At 38.9% G+C, this 26007-nt stretch overlaps 2 protein-coding genes across 4 annotated transcripts in view; one reads left to right on the top strand and one right to left on the bottom strand.

Moving 5' to 3' along the window:
- Positions 1-26007, bottom strand: part of LOC139445860 (mitochondrial inner membrane protease subunit 2-like) — a 138264-nt gene that overhangs the window by 35270 nt on the left and 76987 nt on the right. The gene's annotated exons all lie outside the window — the stretch shown is intronic.
- The window catches only part of LOC139444652 (leucine-rich repeat neuronal protein 1-like), an 80628-nt gene continuing 63419 nt past the window's right edge, over positions 8799-26007 (top strand). The window contains exon 1 of the mRNA XM_071225579.1: positions 8799-8921. The gene's annotated coding sequence lies outside the window, so the exon portion shown is untranslated. The remainder of the gene's footprint in view (positions 8922-26007) is intronic.

Below are 26007 nucleotides of genomic sequence, written 5' to 3'. Positions count from 1 at the left end.
CTGAGGTGTCATTACAAACAATAAGGAAGTTGTTATCCACAAATGTTTCATGTCTTCATGTTCTTCCAATTGTTCAATGCCCACCCCAGATTCTGTCTAATTACATCAAATACAATACTTATTGCTAGATCTTTTTTATCACCTGAAAAGGCTTGTAACCTCTTATCTTTCCAATTTAGAAGACATGCAAAATATAGTGCAAAAATACTTCACTTTGTCTAGTCCCTGAGAAAACAAAACAAAACATTTCTCTCAGTTTCATCCACCCGAGAGAAGGAGTAGAAAAACATGCTCATAAACAACTCACAATCTCTATTTGGAGAGCACATGCTGACAGGAGAGTATCTCTGAGGACCTACAGTATTTACACAAGGAATAATTTCCTGGTGTTATTCACATAATCCTGGAAAATGGATAGAACAATAGGTACTTGTTCCGTATTTGGTACGTGTGTCTAGACAGTACGAGCAGCTGCAGAATCAGTGGCTGCCATCATCGGACTGCCCACTGATCATTCATACTGTAGGAAGGTGGTTTTCAAATGATTAGTTTGGGGATCACTGCTCTCAAAACCCCCAAAATGTTGGAACTGATATCGAGAGTATTTTTAAGAGAGAGAATTTATGAATGTCAACTTCTTTATTATGAGGAACACAACATTTTGGAGGATATGCTTACTCCATCAGGTGAATGAATGCTAAGAGGCAGAGAGCATATTATATATGTACACGTAAAAAAACAACTACAAAACGCCATTCAAAGACAAGAATATTTTTTAAAGCCATCACTTTGGTTGTCATCTTTGATATTATTTGGACAATTACCAGTAAGATTTATGGCATTTTTTTTCATCTGCATGAATAAGCTGATTGGGTTCTGGCTACATTCTACCTCTTGCTAATGACGTAGAAGTTATTAAACATTTCTTTTGCCTATCATCCATCCTTTAAAAAGCTATCAAGTATTATAACACATTTTCTGCATTATCTAAACTACCATGTAATTTACCAACATATTAAGTTCATTTACATTTTCTTCCATGATAATCGCTGTTCCATATTTGCTTCATCACAATGTGTTGCTATGTCTGTGAAAATGAACATTCTGGCGATCGATCACATATTCTTATTTTCATATCTTTCATCCTCCTCCCTAACTTCAGTCATGCCTTATATTATTTTTCTTCAGTTGCTTTATGAGACTGACCGACAAAAAAGACCAACCCTGAAATAAGTACAAAAAAGAGAGACAATTTATGTTTGGTCCGACTCTGTTTTAAATTAGGTGAAATGAAAAAACACAGACAAGAGTTTATCACCGGTGTTCATAAGAAATGGTGAATAATATGTATAAAAATCTAATCATAATAATCAACCGTCTTTCATGTATCTTGCCATGTTAAAACTTTTTGTTTTTCATTCAGTAGTATCAGTACTAGCCTGGAAGCTTACCCTTTTGAATTTATATTTTTGACAACCCACATGTTATTTTATGATAAAAATGTTTGTAAACCAACCAATAAAAAATATAAGCCCTTAGCATTAAAAACATTCCATATCTGCCAACTGTTTTAATGAGTACTGTGGTAGGCAGGTTTACCATTGGCCCCTGGCTGGTTTCCACCTGTCTTGATGTTGAGGGATAAACAGACAGGACTGCTATAATAACAGCATCATTTGGACATTTTTATGGCATATAAACCACATTTCCTTGGTGGTCTGTGAACCAAGGCCAAACATCATTAATTCAGACACCAATTAATGTCATTAAAGTAAACAGGTGTATTACCCAGACCTGATTCTCATCACTCAGATGTACCAGAATGTCTCGCTGGTGATGTATGGACATATATCACATCCTAACACATAGAGAACCTGGGTATATGTCTCTTTGAGTGTCACGCTGGTGATGTACGGACATATATCACATCCTAACACATAGCGAACCTAGGTATGTGTCTATTTGAGTGTCACGCTGATGGTATAATAAACATATATCACATCCTAACACATAGAGAACCTGGGTATATGTCTCTTTGAGTGTCACGCTGGTGATGTACGGACATATATCACATCCTAACACATAGAGAACCTGGGTATGTGTCTATTTGAGTGTCACGCTGGTGATGTACAGACATATATCACATCCGAACACATAGCGAACTTGTGTATGTCTATTTGAGTGTCACTCTGATGGTATATAAACATATATCACATCCTTACACATAGCGAACTTGTGTATGTGTCTATTTGAGTATCACTCTGATGGTATATAAACACGTATCACATTCTAACACATAGGGAACCTGTGTATGTGTCTATTTTAGTGGTCACTCTGATGGTATATAAACACGTATCACATCCTACCACATAGGGAACCTGTGTATGTGTCTATTTGAGTGGTCACTCTGATGGTATATAAACACGTATCACATCCTACCACATAGGGAACCTGTGTATGTGTCTATTTGAGTGGTCACTCTGATGTTATATAAACACGTATCACATCCTAACACATAGGGAACCTGGGTATGTGTCTATTTGAGTGGTCACTCTGATGGTATATAAACACGTATCACATCCTACCACATAGGGAACCTGTGTATGTGTCTATTTGAGTGGTCACTCTGATGTTATATAAACACGTATCACATCCTAACACATAGGGAACCTGGGTATGTGTCTATTTGAGTGGTCACTCTGATGGTATATAAACATGTATCACATCCTAACACATAGGGAACCTGTGTATGTGTCTATCTGAGTGGTCACTCTGATGGTATATAAACACGTATCACATCCTAACACACAGCGAACTTGTGTATGTGTCTATTTGAGTGGTCACTCTGATGGTATATAAACATGTATCACATCCTAACACATAGCGGACTTGTGTATGTGTCTATTTGAGTGTCACTCTGATGGTATATAAACATATATGACATCCTTACACATAGAGAACCTGGGTATGTGTCTATTTGAGTGTCACGCTGGTGATGTACGGACATATATCACATCCTAACAAATAGCTAACCTGGATATGTGTCTTTATGAGTGTTACTCTGATCATTATACAAACACATATCACATCCTAAAACATAGCTAACCTACCAGGAATGTGTCTATTTGAATGTCAGTTTGATGTTATATAAACCTGTATGACATCCTAACACATAGCTGACCTACCTCCTGGGTCTGTCTGGAGAGCAGAAGGTCTGTAGTTTCATCCCTGGCCTGATGACGTCATATCAAAAGATGTTAAATGATGGTACTTGTTGTTACCATGCCTGGTGATCAGCAATAGGGGACTAAAACAAGGACTGGTCGGCTCGGAGTCAGTATACTGTGTCTGAGTGGGGTATCCATATTAAACTGCGGCATGGTATCTCAGTGAGATAGCACCATGAAACCATGTCCGTACTTATACCATCAGCCACTACACACACATGCATGCATGTCACTATGTAAGTGCAATAATCTTGAACACGACAGTACCCCATTCCACCCCACCCCACCTCTGACTTAGCAAAATGTCATCCGCATGCTAATTACAGACCAGATAAACCTTGGCTTACCGTAACCTCAGAGCCTTGGAGCCATGGCGATCAATGTAGACATTAGTCAATATTATGATATTATGATGAAAATTGTCGAAAATTGATGAGGTTACATAATGACCAATACCACTGATGGCGTCCTCCTACATGAACAATACAACACCGTGGCAGCTTTAATCTTCCTCAGATCTTGCACTAGGACAACCCATCAATGTTGCTCAAACATATTGGATTTTTTTTAATATGCCCTGTCAATGTTGATTGATAATAAGCAGAGATTAATCAATCTGAAAATGTCAAGCAGCACTGATCATGGAAACTTTATACATGAACGCTCAATTTACTCTCCGAACAGCTGAAGCGGAGATCAATAACCTTGTTGGCTGAAGCTACTGTTTGTGCAGAAGAAGAATATTTCAAAGATTGTACATTCATGTACAAAGAAACATTTCAAAGTTAGTTCTCATGAGGCTGTATTTCAAACTTAGTTCTTACAAGGCAAACTAAACCTTTGATCTTCACTGTGAGCAGTCTGCTGTAAGATCAATATGTACCAAACATATTCTTGAATACAAGAGAGAATATATCAGCAAAACACTATGGTCCACCTGGATCATAAGAGCATGCGACATGGTTTGTTTGGTTACTGATAGCCTTGCTCCAAGGCTGTACTGAAAGACAAGTCCCTGGATGTGTTGTAATTATATCCTCCTAATAGGTAAGTCTAGATATGCTGACACTGAGGACTCCAGTCTCTTATAGCGACAACTTGTTTTTATTATTTACCTAATCTAGAAATTATGATTTCAACTAATAATTATTGCATTAGAGACGTACAAGTCTAGGTGACTGTTTGATGTCTGCAAAACATTCCCGCTTTGTCAAGACAGCCTGAAATTAAGAGTCTGGATCAGACAATTTTACCATAGCTTGATATAAGAAAATAAAGGTCAACATCCCTGTCATAGGGAAACAATGACACACAAGGAACCAAGTTGCAAAGCCCGAACTCCACATCCTTTAGTTGACTCTCATTACCAGCATTAGAATTGGTCTTCAGCAACCCATGCTTAACGTAAGAGGCGACTAACTGGATTAGGTGGCCAGACTCACTAACTTGGTTCATGCATGTTATCATATCCCAACAGTGTTGAGCAATGCTCATAGAATATGTCTTCAGTAACCCTTGCTTGCCGTAAAAGTCGACTATGCTCGTCGTCAAAGGCGACTAACAGGGTCTGGTGGTCAGGCTCGCTGACTTGGTTGATTCATGTCATTGTATCCCAATTGCATGGATCGATGCTAATGATGTCATTAACGGGATTGTCTGGTCCAGACTTGATTATTTACAGACCGCTGTCATATAGCTAGAATATTGCTAAGGCCAGCGTTAAACAAACAAACAAACAATGCTCATAGTGTCAATCACTGGATTGTCTGGTCCAGATATGTTTGACAGTGCACTGTAATAATAACAAAATAAAGCCAGTGTATTGTTGAGTGAGGCGCTAAACAACAAACAAAACAATCTCATTAAAATCAGATCTTAGTTCTCGCTCTCGCTAAACAAATATCTGAGGACATCCAATTACGGGTCACGTCAGACCGACCTTGCGCGAACTTTGACTGACCAATGGAATGACCAATCAGAAGGCAGCTTTCTCGTGCTTTACGGCACTAATTTCAAATTGGCAACTACGCTTCGAAACATATTTTGACAAATTCCCGATTACAAATTTGAAACCTGAACAAAAGAACATTCTGGAATGGCTAATAGATGGTCTAGATTGTATGGATACAGTCGTTAAACCCGTAACTATCGTTCGTAGTAAAAGTTTTTGAGGCTGCATGATCAGAAATCCCATTTCGACTGTCACTTTCATAATCTGGTAAGCGACGCTCTGATTGGTCGGATGAAAGGTCGTTCAGACGTGACCCGTAATGGGATGTCCTCAGATCTTTGTTTTGCAATAGTGAGAACTGAGGTCTGATTTTAATGAGATTGCAAACAAGAGAAATCATGTCAAGCATAGGTGACTGTGACCAATTCTACACCGGATCCCCACATGGTGCAACAGGATACATCATTATTAATCTATTAATGGCCAAGCATACATCAAAGTAGCATCATTATCAAGGAAAAAATAGACCAGTTGTTTAATAATCTAGCCAGGCTTACAATTGGATTAGAATTTTCAATCAGCTTCATGACACAACTAATGGTGTCAGTGTTAGCTTCATAAATGTACTGCTTTCCTGCCAACAAACAACAAACGGTGTGCCATGCCATAATGCCAACTGGACATTTGATGCAGCAGCTTTGGGAATTTATGTCATTAGGACTAGTCCAGATGACTAGTGTAAACCTAATTACACTGGTCTTTAGGGTTTGTAGTGAGTCCTGTTTGAACAAGACAAAAATGTTTACTATGTTTATGATTTCAGTTTTATTCAGTTCCAATTTATAGCAAAACTGAAGCATGGAGAACTGGGTCTGAATTATAGCCCTCAAAGGCCACTAAAAATAGTCAAGTAGGACAAACATCGTTGGATTTTTGCCCTCAGCAAACTTTAGTGGTCTCAGGCTAGCAGACAAGCATGGATTTTGAAGGCTGTTCAGATTAGCTAAATATAGACAAACATGCTCTATACCTTTGACTTTGGGTTCTAGTAAGCTGAGGAATTAAATCGTAGAATGACTGTATTGAAACAAACCAGACAGGATTGAATGGGATATAGATTCTTTTGATTTTGAAATGTCGGAAGTGAGCCAGCCAAAGTCCTTCCAGTTGATTTCCGGAACCTAAAGAGACACGCAAATAGTTTCCCCGGATTTGTATACTTGAATAACTCGAGTAACTCATGGGTATTCCCAGCATTCCATGCAACAATCACTGGAACACACACTAAGATATGTATCTGCTTCGTCTCCAACTACAAATCACCTCACAATTAAACTAACATCAAATGATAATGTTTACATTTTTTCTCTGCTGATGATTGGAAAAACAGAGCGAAGAGATCACTGCGGACTTTACAGTGAAGAGTGGATGTGTGTGATCATTGGGCACTAACCTTGTTGTGTAATCCTTTCAAGAGAAGAACTACTGAGTTTTTGCAAACGATAAATATCACGCTTTCTAGGCACAAAAAAACCTAGCTGTCAGCTTACAGCAATATATCCACACTTGGCTGCCTACAACCATCTCAGATATTCTGCAGGGCACTCCGACATCCGTGTCAGTCATGACATAATAAATAGCAGTGTTGTAATGTTGCATGCAGTGAGTGAATGAGGTGAAATGGGGTTTAACATCATGTCCAAGATTGAGTGCACTTACATAGCGACGTGCATCCAGACGTGTGTTCGTGGTTGCTTGTACTAGCCGGGACTAAATGCTGATTTTATAGTCCTAGCCCATTGAGGTACCATGCCGCAGATTATCATGAATACCCCACTCAGACACAGTATACTGACTCCGAACTGACCAATCCTTGTTTTAGCCCATTAATGCCGAGCACTAAGCAGGGTAACAACAAGTACCATCTTTTAAACTCTTTGGTATGACGCGGCTGGGAATCGAACCCTGGACCTTCCGCACTCTGGGTGGACACTCTACCACTAGACCACAGAGGTGTTCTGTGAGTGAATGAATTAGCTTGGGTGTGAGTGTAGATTTAGATCACTCAGTTTGAATGTAGATCACTGTGTTTGAATGTAGATTACTGTGTTTGAATGTAGATCACTGAGTTTGAATGAAGATCACTGAGTTTGAATGTAGATCACTGAGTTTGAATGTAGATCACTGAGTTTGAATGTAGATCAATGAGTTTGAATGTAGATCACTGAGTTTGAATGTAGATCACTGTGTTTGAATGTAGATCACTATGTTTGAATGTAGATCACTGTGTTTGAATGTAGATCACTGTGTTTGAATGTAGATCACTGTGTTTGAATGTAGATCACTGAGTTTGAATGTAGATCACTGAGTTTGAATGTAGATCACTATGTTTGAATGTAGATCACTGTGTTTGAATGTAGATCACTGTGTTTGAATGTAGATCACTGAGTTTGAATGTAGATCACTGTGTTTAAATGTATATCACTATGTTTGAATGTAGATCACTGTGTTTGAATGTAGATCACTGTGTTTGAATGTAGATCACTGAGTTTGAATGTAGATCACTGAGTTTGAATGTAGATCACTGAGTTTGAATGTAGATCACTTAGTTTAAATGTAGATCACTGAGTTTGAATGTAGATCACTGTGTTTGAATGTAGATCACTATGTTTGAATGTAGACCACTTAGTTTAAATGTAGATCAGTGAGTTTGAATGTAGATCACTGAGTTTGAATGTAGATAACTGAGTTTGAATGTAGATCAGTGAGTTTGAATCTAGATCACTGTGTTTGAATGTAGATCACTGTATGCAGTGAATATGTAAATCACAAAATAATTGCTCAAAATGAGAATTCACTCAACTATGCATCTATTTGTCTGGACCCAAAATGAAGACAGGGAAAAACAAGGGAAAAAAACACATTAGCATCTGGAAAGGTGTTCAGTGAAACTCAAAACATGGGTACGGTGCTAACTAACCAAGGATCCCAATTAGGACACACCTTGGATTACAACCCATGATGATCTGGCACACCTGGGGACAAACTCTGCATAGCAAGATGCAGGTTTTTGCAGGTGCTGACAAACCAAGAATCAAAATCAGGGTGATCCAGGATTTGAACCCAGATTCAGCTTATCCTGGCACCTCAATCTGTGCCTTTGGGTTTGACAATGCTGTTTGACTGTATAAGAATTTCTCATAACTTTAAATACTATCCCCATCTCCAATCAAAGGAAACTTTTCCATTTTCCACCGGAAAGACAATACATTTAATAATAATTTTGAAACAATGATCCAAAGAAGATAACATCTCCAACATAACAATGAAATGGAGATATTAAGTACACAGGCTTCAAATGACATTTGGCCGGAAATCAATTTATCCATCAGCAGCATCATGGCATGACAAAATAAAATGATGACAACAGAAGCATTGTCTGGTTGCCTTAGGCAGTAAGGACTCAACACCCTCAATATCACTACTGAGTGAGACCCTCACAGAATATCATACTACAGGAATCCACAGCCTCTCCTTACACTTACAGTGCTGTGGCCAAACTCCTGCGTGAATATTCGGCACATGATCACTGCTGTGCATTATATGAGCAAGTCTGACAATTGATCCTTTGAGGAGAGAGTTGATGAAGATCTGGCTTCTTGTCATCTTCTGCTGTGGGAAATACCTAGCACTGATGTACTTGACCAAGGCATCCAGAAGGCAGTGGCTGGGAGGTGGTTACGGTGAGCTTTTGATCTTATATTTATTGATTGGGATGGCTTTTGGAGCTGTGGCCAGTTCTCCAAGCTGGTACCATCAACCACATGTGTTTCATGGTAAATATTTACATATTATGTTGGGGAATCATGTAGAAACATGAAGCAAGTTTGTGATGCAAAACTGCATCTCAGAGTATTTGATATTCATAGTCTATGGAATGTCTGGAAATATAGCTCAGAATCAAATCTTAAGAATTAGGTTCCCAAACAAGAAAAGGTACAAACTTAAAAAAGCAAATTACGTTCAACTTCAACAATAGGGTTAAATAAACATATACCGTATTCAACCCATATAGTAATTATATTTCGTTTTAAAAATCATCCGGGAACCGAGGTTTCTGGATATTTGAAGTCTGTATAAGCGGGGCATGACTGTATTCGGTTTATTTTAGATACTTGTGACTTTGAATATTATGTGCAGAAAAATATTATAATGCACATCCCCTTCCACACAGCAGTGTTTTTTAAAAAAAAGTGTGCACTATTCTCAAGAAAATACGGTAAGGCTTACTGATGAATTTACGCCAATTTGACTCTGAATTGGTCCCAATAAGCGCCCACCCCTTCTGTCTTTTTTTAAGTGCCCTGGGTCTTAATGGGTCGAATACGGTAATACATAAAATCAAAAGATACAGACTTATGAAATAATACCCAAATTTATTAAAAATTATTCTCCAACACATATCTAAATGGCTTTCAGTGTCAGCTTGTGATACTCATACTGATTGCTGCCATGTCACCAGGTAACTGATAGTGCAACCATGTCATCCGTGTCAGCCTGCACTCCCTGAATGCCAGGCCAGTGTTTGTCATGCAGACACAGTTGATTATACACAAACTGACATGCATCCCTTCCTCCTGATGCAACCAGATGCCTCATGTTGAGGAAACACCATCTCTCCATGGCGTCAGTGGTCTAGGTAGAACTAATCAGTCATAGCACCCAGCACACACATTCCTTTGTCTTGCTGCAATTAGCCAGGCCAAGGTGTATCCTGAAAGGCTTAACGCCTGTAATTGAGTAGATCTTTGCTTCAGGAGTTCTGATTGAAACTGTTACCTCATGATTGTCTGATAAGCTGCTATGACAAAAACATGAGACTGCTTGACGAAGCTAGGATGAAGGTGATAATGGGTACTTGTGTATAGGAGGGGAATGGGTGGCCCAATCGTCTAAGGCCCCACAATTCGCTGTGCAGAGTTGTGTCCCTTGGGCATGCCAAAACCTTTGATTGTTGGTTCGAATCCCGGTTTGCCCCTATTATGTGTCTAGGTTTGTCAGCACCATGTCCGTTTCACCAAAGTGGTAATTCCATATAAATGTCGGAGACCTGCATCACTTCGGGCTTTCCTCCCACTTTGAGCTGACACGCTGTGATATAATTGGAATACTGTTTCAAAGCGTTAAAGCCAACTCACTCACTCCAGAGATTATAGGCCCGTTCATCTATCATCCAAAACTGGCCTCCACAGATAGCTAGCTGTACATTTTACATTTAAGATACTGGCTATTAACTGTTAACAAGCTAAAAAAATTGGAAGATCCATTCTGCAGTATAAATAGAATCTCACGCTAGTAGCTCAAATACATCAACACTTATCAAGCCTGGGTGCTTTAAACTTTTATCAACTAATGTGATGATATATTTGATATCAAGACACTCAGGACAATCTCTCTACAAATAAACATCAAGTTGTTTCAGTGTCAGTCAGCAACAAGGACAAAAATACCAAAAGTTATAAATTTCAGAAAGCATGAAGAAAGGTTGAAGTAGAACAGTCTAGTTTCTTTTAGACTCATTTACTATTTAGAAAGTATCCATCAGAGTGTTTCAGGTTTGCTCTTCTATAAAGATTAGACTACATATGTGTATATGCATTAGCCTGGAGATACTGTTTCATACCTTCTTGTAACATGTGCCTGACTTCGTTCCTTCAATCAGCAAAATCAATACATCAAGTAATCTAGTTATTAGTAGTTAAATACGGAATACCAAATGAGCTACGAGGAATTACAGATATGATGTCCAGATAGAACGAATGTTGTCAATCCCAAGCCTTTCATGCATTCACAGGAAAGAAAATTGGTAAATTTTGGGTTTTGGGTAGGTGATGTCATATATTACATGGGCATTTTAAGAGAGAAATGAATAACAGACATATGAAATGGCAAGATACAGAGAAACTTCCGTGAAGGCAAACAATTATTCAGATGACGTGAAGTGATCATTTTGTGACATCATGAACAAGATATGATGTCATATCATAATTTTCTCAACAATGTAGCACTATGATGTCACATAGGTTCAATTGACCAATCAGCACTGACAATCGCTAAAATGCATGTGTGCTAATATAAGTAAATAAATCATTTCTTAATTTCTACTGAAACTTAAAAGAAAATTACTAAAACTAGTGATGGTGACTGGCCTTAATTTCGTATCACAATTTATTGCAATAATGATTTATATATTGCGATACGTAAAAGCTTTCATGATATGTATATATTAGCATTTCATATACTTTGCAATACCAGTAATGCTGTGCACCTCTAACTAAACCCCTTAAAAATGCCAACGCTAATGTGTTTTCATAGACGAATGACAATAACGAGATCATTTTTTTTTACTCAGCCCAACTATCTAAACCAAACTCCTGTCAAAAACAGACGACTGACATGAAATGCCACAACAACCACGGCAGGGATGTGTATTGATTCAGTTATATTACAGGTTGACACCCTGGGTGTTGTGTCCATTAGTACTAGTACACTCACAGTACACTCACAGTACACTCTCACAGTACACTTTACACCTGAACTGTGCCCAGTTATTATCCATCATCTCGTAATGAGTAAAATCAATTTCCCGTGTGACATTTCCCTGCTGTGTCAGAAGGACAGATCAATATGAGCCATGCCACTTACACCACAATTTGCTCTGCCTCTTCCATAATCACTACTTGAAAATTTCGGATTGGTCGAAATGAATGTGGTATACACATGCTGTGGCATCATATTGATGAGTCATGATTCAACCCCAAAACCGTTTGTCTCTTGACACAGCACTGGTTTTTCAAACATGAGAATTTTTCTTTCTTTTTAAAAGTGTGACAACCCCATTACCTGTCGAGAAACTTTTATCATCAATGTTGAAAGTGCACGCAAAGAGGACATGAACGCTGTCTGTTAATCAATCTTGGTTTGAAACAGCTGAATGTAGGCCACAATGTGTGAATATATGATATGTTTGCTTACATCATTCACTTAGCACTATGGCAATTCTATATAGAAGAATTAAAAATCCTACTTTGCACTCAGTTTGAACCTGACTGAACCATTGACAATGGCATAGTAACAGGTGTTATGTCAATATAAACATACTACACAGTGGTGCATTATTGTGACCTAGATATAAATAAGTCTTATATTGCATTGCGTAAACACAAGCCAACTGAAGAACAGAGGATTGTGTCATCAGAACGCATCTACCGTATTTTACATAGTTCATGTTCCTTTTGATTTATTGTTTTTAACAAGGCGTCAAATAATATTCCAGCTAGATGATGGCAGTCTGTGAATAAGGGAGACTGGACAAGACAATCCAGTGATTGACATCATGAACACTGATGTACACAATTGGGATACAATGACATGCATCAACCAAGTCGGTGAGTCTCAGCTCCAGAAAGCGTTCCCTCGTCACACCGAAGACCCGGGTTCGATTCCCGACATGGGTACAATGTGTGAAGTCCATTTCTGGTGTCCCCCGCCGTGATATTGCTGGAATATTGCTGAAAGCGGCGTAAAACAATACTCACTCACTCACTCACTCAGCTCCAGATCCTGTTAGTCGCCTCTTATGACAAGCATGGACTGAAGAGCAATTCTAATCAGGATATTTACTGGTGTTCTGTGACAAGACAATCCCATGATTGACATCATGAATTTTGGTGTACGCAATTGGGATACAATGACATGCATAAGCCATGTCAGAGAGTCTCAGCTCTTGATCCCGTTACAACAAGCATAGTCGCCTTTATCAGCAAACTTGGGTTGCTGAAGCCCTATTCTACCCCGGATCTTCATGGGTATTTGAATGGATGACAGAGCATAGAGTATTTATCATTGGTACAGCACCTGCAGTGTTCAGTCGGCATGTAAAGGCAGTAGTGCCTGGATGTAACTCTGATTGTATCTCTGGGCCACAACTCAACCAGACACAATGGCCTCTTTTGTGTTGAATTTCTTTCTGCTTACTATCTGTGTATGTATTTCCTAAACAATAATTAGATATTTCAGACACAAGAAGATATTTTCCTAAAGAGCATTTCCATCAACTAAAATTTCATCTCATTTTAAGTTACTTAATTGAGGATGTAAAATCCATCTGTCCATATACTATAATTAAGTATAATTATGAAATTCATAACAACATATGGTGAATGACCATATCATAAACAGGTTTGGGATAATTACTGGGTACACGGTTGTATGATGAAAGCTATCAGCTGCTTTTTAATTATTGACAGATGTACATTACAAATCTACATGTTTCTTGAAATATCCGGTCCCAATTATCTCATAATTATAGATTAATGATTTCTAAGCTTTTCCAGTTCAGTTCACCCCTCATGTACAAGCAACTGAAAAAGTGCACACAATTATTTTGTAAGATTAGTACCGGTACTGGAAGATATAGCACTCATGCATATCAGTTGTATAAGTGAACAGCATTAGAAATTGGCACTAGTCCTGTAGTCCTGCCAAACTGCCCACTAGTTGTTATCCTAAGGACTAGTAGAACACGTTTAAGGATTTTGATACATGTTATCATTATAAGGACTAGTGGACTAAACCTGTTCGTTTCTATTGCTGGTGAATGGTATGCCTCTGGGAGTGTTGTGTGCTGCACGGGTGATCCATGTGTGCAACCCACCCCCTCTGACTGCCTATGCCCAGAGAGGCAATCCCGGTTAAGATCCGGGGTAGAACAGGTCTTCAGCAACCCATGCTTGCCGTAAAAGGCAACTATGCTTGTCGTAACAGGCGACTAACAGGATCGGGTGGTCAGACCTGCTGACTTGGTTGATGCTCATGTTGTCAATCGCTGGATTGTCTGGTCCTGTTTTGATAATTTACAGACCGCCGTCATATCGTTAGAATATTGCTGGGTGTGTCGTGAAACAACAAAACAAAGAAAGCATATGGAATTGTTTCATACGTCATAAACTTTCAGATTGTAGAAACAAGATATATATGGATTTTGAAGGTATTGGTTTTAAAAATTGATATCAACATATGTATATACGCAACTTCAAAGGGAGGTTGTAAAGTGCATCATATACTTGATGAGCAGAGGAGTGAGTGAGTATTGTTTCAGCAATATTCCAGCAATATCATGACAGGGGACACCAGAAATCGACTTCACACATTGTACCCATGTGGGGAATCGAACCAAGGTCTTTCGTCATGATGAGCAAATGCTTTAATGACTAGGTTACCCCATCACTCAGATGAGTGAGTGAGTGAGTGAGTGAGTGAGTGAGTGAGTGAGTGAGTGAGTGAGTGAGTGAGTGGGTCGGTTGGTGGGCGGGTGGCTGGGCGGCTGGGTTAGTGGGTGTGTGAGTGAGTGAGTATGGTTGTATGCCGCTTTTAGAAATATTCCGTCAATATCATGACAGGGGACACCAGAAATGGGCTTCACATTGTACCTATGTCAGGAATCGAACCTGGGTCTTCGGCGTGACGAGCAAACACTTTAACCACAAGGCTCCCCGACTGCCCCTCGCCCAGATGAGCAGAAGAAGCTCTCTTTACTTCACAGTGAACCAGTATAGTACTGACAGAAAAGTTTGCACTATTTCAACCGAGGCAACTGCATTCAGAGTATCTAGTCATGTTGAACAACTCCAGTCAAGCATCAAGTTCAAATTAAGATATGCATTTAGTAACACAATTCAGTTCAGATTGAGGGTATGCACAATACAGTGTTTACTACATCTATTTATTCGATTGAGGCATGAGAGCTCAATGTAAGAAAAGTCACCCGGCAAAGGGATGAAGTGGCTGACTGACTCACTCTAAAGCATGTATTCAGAAACAATATTCAACACAAGTCCTAAATGAAGATAAACAACTACATTCATAAGTCTTCTAGATTATTGATCATATAAATATGGTTGATCAGGTTCCTAAATATTGAAAATCTCCCACAAGAAGTTATTTCCATCACAAGTCATTCGGCAAGTTTCTCTATATAGCCACCCCTCCAGAATGTCTTAACAACTGTGGATCAACACCAATATTGAATAACTCTGTGACCCCTGTAATCATCAATGATTGCAACAACAAACTGACTTCTCTTTCATACAAAGCAAAAACGCTACAACCAGTTTCTGTTCAATGCCAAAGTCCAACGACAGACCCTTCCCTACAGTCTTCAGCAAAAGATGCTTGTCCTGAGTGAGTGAGTGAGTGAGTGAGTATGGTTTTACGCCGCTTTTAGCAATATTCCAGTAATATCACGGCGGGGGACACCAGAAATGGGCTTCACACATTGTACCCATGTCGGGAATCGAACCCGGGTCTTCGGCGTGCTTGTCCTGAGCGGCGACTAACTGGATCGGGTGGTGAGGCTCACTGACTTTAATGATGCAGATCATTGTATCACAGTTGCCAATCTCATGATATAAATCACTGGTTGGTGCATGTCTTCGTATCACAATTGTGTATCAATTGCTCATGATGTCAATCACTGGATCGTCTGGTCCACACACGATTATTTACAGCCCACCGTCATATAGCTGGAATATTGCTGAGGGTGGCGTTAAAAAACAAACAAACAATCCTTACAATCATCATCTCATCCAATACAGTTCGTAGATGTCTCCATAAAACAGCCAATCGAAGAAGTCAAACTTGGAGTGGTTAGTTGTGAAACCAATGTACAGAATAATAGGCTGACCCCATGTAGTCCATAGAGTTGTATTTGTGGTCAATACACTTGTGAACATAACGATGTTGCAGATGGGCCAGGCTTATAGTGGTGCGTATCTAATAACAGATTGATTCTAGCATCCATCGAATGCTCGAGCATCCAGTGCAATGGTGCTGGATATATAGAATCCAGAGGTTGTCTTCGTATGTGAATCTCCGGTCCTTTGTGCAAGACACGGACAAACACATGGCTCGGGGCACTACACTTGATGTGGTTCCAAGTTGATTCACATCACAGCATCAATAGATTGGTTGTCCTGTACATAACAAGATGACAATGTTAAGATCAGGCTTACATAAAAACAGATTCTGGAAACGTGTTGACATACTACTCAATATTTGCTAAGAATGAAGTTAGATACCTCAGTAAAAGGTCTGGTCCTTGTAAACTGTTGAGTAGTATATATTATCAAAGACCAGGGTACAGAATGTATATCACATATGTGCAAATAAAACATTTACAGGGCTTTATGACAGAAAATATTGCTAATGGATTTATTTATTATTTACTATAGTTGAAGTTATGTTGATGATGATGATGATGTTGATGATGATGATGATGATGATGATGATGATGATGAAGTTCTCATCCTGATATGGCTACCTGTCACAGTATATTGGTGCTCATGACTTCAAAACTAGTTTGCCTGTGCCACACATATTTACAGGCAACAGCAATTATACCTCCTATCTGCATCCTCAAATTGTTACAGGGGTATGGGGTAGTCTCGTGGATAAACCTTTCGCTCTTCACATCGAAGACCTGGGTGAGATTCCCCACATGGGTACAATGTGTGAAGCCCATTTCTAGTGTCCCCGATTGTGATATTGCTGGAATATTGCTAAAAGCGCCATAAAACCATACTCGCTCACTCACTGATATTGTTAAAGTCTGTGCCAAAAACATCTGAGTTTACTGGACAGAACATGTCTCTAAGCATCAATTTCAGTAGATTTTAGTATTATGATAGAGACTTTTATTATTACCCGAGCTTACTAGACAGTACAGATATTCACTAGACTTGGGGTTGGGACCAGAGGCTAAAGTTGCAGACTGTTGTTATGTGTATTTAGTTTAATTGCCTTATCAGTTTCAGTAGACAAGTTCCACAGATGAGACATCTAGTATCCCTGATATTGCTCACTGTTGTTCTTCTATTAGATGCTAATACATGCCAGTTCTCCGACACACTCTTGCACTCCCTTTGACGTTCGATCTCAAGATAACAATTTCCTATTTTATTCTGTGATATGTTGGTGAATAAAAATGACCGTTTCCTGCAAATGTACTCTCTGTATGACTGTAGCACTCGGGATTCGGTAAGGTAGTGAGTTGCCACTGTGCTAGCATTAAACAGAATAGACACCAGGCCTCTAATAGACGATTGGTAAAAGCTTGAAATGAATAGACACCTAGGCCGTCTAAGAGAGGAAATACGATATACATACCTACAAGACTACCATGGATCGTAATGAATTGGACAATCTACTACAGCTTCCAATGGTTCTAATGGCTACAGCTTGCATAAATATGTTTATAAAATCCTCTCTGCAATGTTTTGCATTATATATATCGGTATATGGATACTAATTTATGGCCCTGTATGCATAATGTGTGTGCATATATATACAATATTCATCTCTTTACCATTTAAAGATGGGGTGCTTTAACCTCAATAGCCACGAATGGCTGTGAATTTCTCACATTAATAAGGCCATTATGTTTATATTTGTTGGATCATGAATCCGCCATCCCTATTTCCTTCATAATTGGAGATAACAAAATAATCGAAACACGTCATACATGCAAAAATATTTTTGGTCACGCAGTGTTCTTAAAAAAAAAAATCATCTATGAAAGTTGTGATGTTCAAGTTAACATTCAATATTTCGCCAAATCACAGTCAACGTAAATCCTTACAAAATAACTCTAGAATTACGTCCCTTGTTTTTGATATGCAGATTTTGCCAAATATTAACTCCTTTGTCTTCCAATAAAAACCTAAGTTTCCAGCAGACGATTATGCTAAATATGGCAAATTCATCATTTGACCTCTGCATGGATGCCAGACCTAATCCACGTGGCATAATGTGAAGTTATGAAAGTATTTTTATTCCATCCTCTGACTTCTGGCTCTGACAAAGTGCATCCTTGATCTAACAAATAAAAAAAATAATAGCCCAATCTGAAATAGTGCAGCAGTGCAGCTCAGACAGGACTTTCACTTCCAAACAGTTCCTTGGGCAACGCTGCATAAGGATGTTGGCCATGAAACAGTTTTACAATGCCAATGGGTCACACATCAATAGACATCAGATTTCCAGCTGCCAAATGATTTTCATCAGAACAGCTAAGAGGCAAAAAAAAAAAAAAGAGAGCTTAAAACATAACTACATATTTTGCAAATCTTGTATTTTTCATTAGCTTACACTAAGCAACTGCTTCATCATAGAGTACCTTCAAACATCGGTCCATAAACATAGTGATTTTCAAGCTGTTTTACAATTCCATTTTTGCTGAACAAACAGCAAGAAGTTGCTCGGAGCCATAGGAAACACACGGACTGATTTGCACAATCATTTTTCTATTCCTGGTGAAGAGCTCTCCAGGGAAATGATTATTCATTTGCTTGTCAAACCATGAGTTTAAATGGTTTTATCACCATAACAACCAGAAAAACACATTATAAAACATGTGCTGACCGGCAACAGGAGGAGAGCACATTAAACATGGCAGTGCTAGGACAATGATGATATGGTAGCCGTGCTGGACGAAATGATGAATATCCCTCGTGCTGTAGTTTTATTAAACATCACAGTCACATTGCACATTGAGAGTGGAGGCTTTCTAGGGTTGTTCATTATAACAAGGTATCATACTGTTGCTGTTTGAACCCCAGGATACTCATAATTTATGAATTGATTTTCTTGTTTTGTAATAACAACATGACCAAAAATAACATTTATGAAAGCATTACATTCGTCCCAGAATTCTTTAACATGAGAACATTCCAAATATACTTGAACAATGTTTCAATAATAATAATAATTTAGGAAATTAGTCAAGCCTTTAGAAATCATTACGTAAGTCATCAAACCATCTAGCCTTATAACATTACTAAATGTAGTTGAGTTTTTCATGGACCATTCTCAAATGTTTGAACATCATCAGAGACCAAAACTTAGCAGATGTAGGGAACAAATGTATGAAAAAACTTCATCTTTGTCATCATCTTGATCATAGTAAGAATTTCTCACCTATTTTCACTTATTTTAACCTTTCTTCATGTAAGAAATTAAAACATTGAAAAAGCTGAAAGGCTAGTTGGCTGTCATGTGAACATGTTTGATCATGTTCTTACCAATATTTAAGGAACCAGTCATTTATTACAGGAAGGGTGGGTCAGAGGATTTTGAAATGGACCGGTACAGAAAATATATTATTATCCTCCCATCATGCTTGACATATTCTTGGATGATCCTCCTATGTCCCTGCACATTTTTTTTAATGATCTTCCCTAAAGATGTGTATTATTTTTTATGCCCCCCCCCCCCCCTTTAGAGACAGTCATATTTTTTGTTGATCCTCACCTGATTCCTTCTGACCACTGACCTGTCCTAAATTGCCATTGCCATTGGGCCCAAGATTGTCCTTGACATACCTCGTCTTTTACTATAAAAAAATATATTCCTGTCTGTCTGTCTGTCTGTCTGTCTGAAAATATATAATTTTGATAGAAACAAGCAATTCCATATATATTGTTAAGCCTAGAGCATTACAATAAGGGCTTGGCGGAAGGGACAATAATACTGTTCGGAGACTGTGAGACAGAATAACAAATGGACCCTGCATACCTTTTTACAAACTCATCAGATGATATTAATTCCAGCAATCTTCAACAGCATAGGACCGAATGTCTCAAACACGAGACAGTGCTGTCTACTTCAGCCCCTTAATTCCTATCATAACAGGTGTGGTTGGGTAGCCTTGTGGTTAAAGTGTTCACTCATCACACCAAAGACCTGGGTTCAATTCCCAATATGGGTTAAATATGTAAAGCCAATTTCTGGAGTCTCCCCGCCATGATATTGCTAAAAGTGGCATAATACCAAACTCACTCCTATCATAACAGCAAATCTAAATCAAAATATGGTTAACTCACAGTATGGTATTACTTTAAATTGTTATCGGATTACTATGTCAATAATAAGTGGAGTGTTATTTCACCACCTGGATCAATACAGGTAATGCTAGGTGTATGAAATATTACCTTGTATTACTGATCAATAAATGATATATCATTTACTTGATAAATTCCTCATGCATGATTTACTCCATCTAATAATCCTCTATCCTTGATACAGATCTCTAACTGCCAATTCCATTTGTGTTATTTATGATGATGACTTGAACAGGGTTCGATATGTCTTTGTGTTACTGGACAGAATGACCTGGTTCTGGTGAGTCAAGACACAATCCTACATGTGGAGAGTCAGACAGGAAATTGGAATAAGTCTCTTTGCACTCAGATCTCTATATTTAAAGGAACAATCCCCTTTTTAATCAGTATAGTAGACAGTGCATGTTTGAGTATGAGTGTATGGCGGAATGAGGTTCAACACTTGTATAGCCGCGATTTGTTTGTTTGTTTAACACCACACTCAGCAAATATCCAGCTTTATGATGGCAGATCGTACATCTTTGAGCCTGGACCAGCTAGACCAGCATCAACCAAGTCAGCAAGTCAGATCACCCGATCCAACAAGCATGGGTTGCTGGAGACCAATTCTAACCAGCATTTCCATGGTGGCACACCAAGTGAGTGACTGAGTGAGTGAGTATGGTTTTACGCCGCTTTTAGCAATATTCCAGCAATATCACGGCGGGGGACACCAGAAATGGGCTTCACACATTGTACCCATGTTGGGATTCGAACCCGGGTCTTCGGCGTGTCGAGCGACGCTTTAACCACTAGGCTACCCGACCGCCCCTGGGGCACCAAGAATGGGCCTTAGACATTACACCTGTCTGAATCAAACTCAAGTTGTCCTTGAGAGAGGCGAACATTAGATATACTTGGCCAACCTCCAATGTGTTAACCCTTTCGCCCCGACTGCCCGATTTATCGGGCAGCATAAACCGTGTCCCAGAACCCGGCTGCCCGAAAAATCGGGCGAGAACTGTCCAAGCCCCACACCCGGCTGCCCGATAAATCGGGCGGCGCGAGCGTGTTTACAAAATCGCTCTTTCTACTTCCTTTCTCGTGTGTAATCTCGTTCTAAATATGGAAACGAGATATACACGTGATTGACACGTCATTCTATGGAATTTCCCCGTCTTTTTGGCGCGAAAATCGCGGATGTCACCTGTTTTCGCGACAGGTATTTTTCTCGCTTGAATCGTAAATCAAGCGTAATGGCGGCCAACTACGATTCGGATAGCGATCAGATGATTAACAACGACTCTATCGGGAATAATAATGTGTTTGAATTGAATAATTTAAGCGAAGGGGAGAGGGAATTTCGCGAATATTTTGGTGAAGATTTTGACGGTTTCGACGAGGTGTCCCCCCCGCCAACTTTCAAGAATGGGAGTGGCAGAGGGACTACAACAGTGGAGACATGAGGGATTTTGAAGAGGCGACCGGACTCAAGAATATATATATTGACACGTACGGTGAGTGAAGAGTCATGCTATTGATTTTTTCCAACTGTTTTACAATGATTCTGTGTTTGAACGGATTATCAGTGCGACGAATGAGAATGCAGCCTACACGTGAACGAGCGATCACAACAACAACAAAGGTGAGTGGCATGACGTATTTGTTTCTTTTTTTTTAAAATTATTTTTCTGATCGCAATCCGAATTGTAGTTTGCCGGTTTGTCGTATGTCCTTATATTTCGCTCAATTTGAATAAAATTTATTTCTATAATCATGTTTGTTCTCTTGTTTTTTTACATCTTAATTTAAATTTTAGTAACTGTATAAATTATTTATTTATTAATTGATTTAATAAAGTACTGATTTAATTTATTATGCAGTTGTAAATAGCAGTGTATTGTAAATATGTTATCACAACTTTTATATTTGCAGAACTTGAATTTACGATCTTTCTGTCCTTTTACCATCTTTCCCTCTTCAGATCAATCTGTGATATCTTCTCTGTGATGTCATTCTTATAGTAGCTGTGGTTCAATGTTCATGTAATGTGATAAATTACTTTTTAAAAACTTAAATACTTAATTTTTGTTTCAAATCCTGAAAAAGAACAAAATAAATCAAATATTTGTTTTTACCTGTGTTAACGAGTTTACCTGCGTTAACAAGTTTACCTGTGTTAACGAGTTTACCTAAGAGACTGTAGGTGTATCATAAGTAATATGTGACATCAGTATAGAAAACAAAGTCAGTACCAAGAGTTGTAAACTTGTTTATTTGTTTACAGATGTGCATGAAGAGAATTTACCTGTAACACCTGCGATTACCTGTGCCGTCCAAGATGACAAGACCACTGTGTTATGTTTACCTTGTATCTGTGATTTAGTTTTGTGATTTTTAATACAATTTGAGCCAAAATTCATTGTCTGTTTTCATTTTTTCAGTGTTTTCAAGTTTTATTTCACTTGTAAACACCTGTAATTAGATAATGACAAAGGTTAGAGACAATAACAACAAAGAATATTAAAGTATACTTAATCCTCTTTACAATGGTATATGATCAATGTATATTAAAAGCAAGTTTCTGGTAGAAAAAGTGCATCAAAAATGATGGTGTGATTTTCTAATAATACTGCCAGGGAGGCCAGTGTACAGGCCTTGTCAGTGTCAGGGACTGCAGGGTTTCAAGGGACATAACTCTGGGGCAGCCAGTGATGAAAGAGTTAATACTTGTTTCTGGCTAATTCAAGATATTGTAACAAGTTCTCTATATTTACTAGGACATCGTGTTTGTGTTAAATTAAACACAAACAAAGACTTCTCCATATCCACAGAGTAAACACTGGGTACAGTTCATTCAATTTGATGAAAAATCACATACATGAGCCGTAAAATGCCAACTTGATGAATTAACGATCAAATACATTTAACACACTTCCTGAAATGAGGAGTAAATATAGTTAACAGTCATTCATCTCTGACAAGAAAACAAATCTTCAACATATTTTTCCAATCAAACCACTGATGACACAGACGAATCACGTGTTCTCACAAAGGTAAATCAACATATGTTTCTCATGAAATAAGATGCAAAGATTCATTATGTTTTCAAACCTTAAGTGTCGGTTGGAAACAGATGTATTGTTGGCAATAACAAAATGTCCAATATTTGCTTCTAAAACAGACAGTATTTTGAAAACATTCCAACTTGAAAGGTGTTGTGTAATTGTCTTGATGGAATTTCAGTGTTTTCAGAAGCAATGGCCAATACTGGTGCAAGGTTTGGCTGATTTTAGCATGAGTCTTCCATTGATTTAAGTGGCTTGGAGAGGGGTAATCATCGGTTTGGTCCGTAAAGATAAAGTTGGTCTGAAGTGGGACGCTCATCCCAGCTTGACAATGGAAGTCTGCCAAACTGTGATGGCCTGATTGTCAATGATGGCCAAGTAGCCTACAGAATAACTACATGTTGCTCAGCTGGGTGCACCAAATTTCTTCTGCCAAGTCTGGAAGCCTGAAGCTGGAGACACAAAAACAGCATCCGATAGATTTTTGCTGTGGGATTTTGAAACACAACAATATTGTTGCCTCATATCTGATTGACATACCATTCACACTTCTATAATAGGCCAGGGTTCATAAATTCTTACACATTTTTCTTTACTTATATGCAACATAATCTCTGCATTTGTAGAAAGCTTCCTCAGGCCAAATTATCATGTTGTTTCTTCTTTGAAAAACATAAGCAAATGCACCATCAATGTACTGGATTTCTGGTCCATGACTTGATTGTATTGTTTGTTTACAGGACGCCATCGCAGGGCAGGAATACTGTTTAGCGGCATCAAGAAATAAATAGTTACTTTTTTCACCAATTGCGTGAGTGGCAGGTGCTACCATATATTTTCCCTTTTTGTGAACACCTTGTGTCATCACTGATTTTTAGTCCATTCATATAATTTTCACCACTATTTTCACCTTTTATGCTCAAAGGAATCTGTTTTGTCGAATAATTGAGACTGTTTGGTGATGACGTTTTTACATAAGCTACCATTTTACAGAGAAATGATGATTATTGTGATATGGCTCTTCAGATGATCATGGGGGGCACTGGTGGCCCAGTCGTCGCGATTCGCTGTGCAGAGTTGCGTCCCTTGGGCACGCCAGAAACCTATGATTGTGGGTTCGAATCCCGGTTCGCCCTGATTATGTTTCTAGGTTTGTCATCACCATACCCGTGCTTGTGGGTTTCACCGAAGTGGTAACGTCTGAGACCTGCATCACTTCAGGCTTTCTTCCCACATTAAGCTGACACGCTGTGATATAACTGGAATACTGTTAAAAGCGGCGTAAAACCAAACTCACTCACTCACTCACTCAGATGATCATGGGTTCTGTCATTGTTCCATCACTGTTCCATCGGTGTTCCATCATTCTCCTCGGAGTGATGAAGGTCTACATTTCACTCTGGCATTCTCCATCATCCCAATCTTGATGAGCTGAACTCAATTAGTGAAGCCACTTTAATTCTTATCTTAAAACAATAAATATCAGGAGGAAGAAAGATACAATCTGATTGCCACACACACACTCTCCTACAAGTGTGCCAAACTAGTGTAAAGTGTAGCAGTGTGAAGTCTCACACAACATCATGTTTACTGATTCTAACAACCTACAGGTGATTTTCATCAGACTGACGCCATAAAATGTACACTTGATATTTATATCCCCTTACAACTCCCTCATCCTATTATAACTACACCCATCCTTGCATTCAGCCTCAAAGACTCACTTAAAATACTGCATAAATACCATGTATCTTTCCATCTGCTTGAATCCCACTGCACCCATTTTGACATCTGCTCTGGTAGCCTTACTTTAAGAATGTTTATAAACATGGATCCTTCCAACTGTTGTCATAGTGCCTATCTACACCTAGGCTTACCTCAAGTCTGTTTTTAAACTAAATCCTTCCAACTGTGGCGTCATAGTCCCACTACACCAAGCCTTACATCAAGTCTGTTTATTAACTAGCATCCTTCCAACTGTGTCGTCATAGTCCCACTACACCAAGCCTTACCTCAAGTCTGTTTATTAACTAGCATCCTTCCAACTGTGTCGTCATAGTCCCACTATACCAAGCCTTACCTCAAGTCTGTTTATTAACTATTATCCTTACAACTGTGTCGTCATAGTCCCACTACACCAAGCCTTACCTCAAGTCTGTTTATTAACTAACAGTTGGGATACCAAGTCAGTGAGCCTGACCACCCAATCCCATTAGTCACCCATTAAGACAAGCATTTGTTGCTGAAGATCAATTCAAACCAGATCCCCACGGCCATCTGAATTTAATGAAGTCATTTATAATAGACAAAGAATTTGCTGAGTTTCTTGAAGACAAAATTTGGGTACAGAGTGCACACCTTTGAACACTTGTATGGAGCAGGCATGAGAAGAATATGTTCAGTTGGGACAACAGTTAATAATAGATACAATGGGTACTGACGGAATAGTGCTTTCCACAAAACAGATTTGATCTGTCTGTGCAAGAATTGATGGTCTCTGCATGTACACAGGTCTGCCCCATCCCACTCATAAGTCACATCGGTCATGAGGCGGGAAGGCAGTTGGGATGAGGTTCCACAACGTGGCTCTGAGACCATAAAGATGAATCATCTAAGTCTTCAGAGATTTTCTCAAAATAGAATGTAACACCATCCCTCCAGCAATGATACCATGCAGTAAATCAGGGAGATACTAAATGTGTGGCACTCTACATCAGTTGGAATATTCCAGAAGGTGTCTCGAGTCAATTCTCCAGGTCACTCCATGTTGCTCTCTACAGGAAGGAAGTTGAAACATGATCAAATGGGCATGCATGTGCATTAAA

Source organism: Haliotis cracherodii, unplaced genomic scaffold (genome assembly GCF_022045235.1).
Source record: "Haliotis cracherodii isolate W230 unplaced genomic scaffold, xgHalCrac1.p SCAF_6, whole genome shotgun sequence".
In the NCBI taxonomy this organism is placed as follows: domain Eukaryota; kingdom Metazoa; phylum Mollusca; class Gastropoda; order Lepetellida; family Haliotidae; genus Haliotis; species Haliotis cracherodii.
Note: the sequence above shows the minus strand (reverse complement) of the source record. Positions and strands in the feature narration are given on the sequence as shown.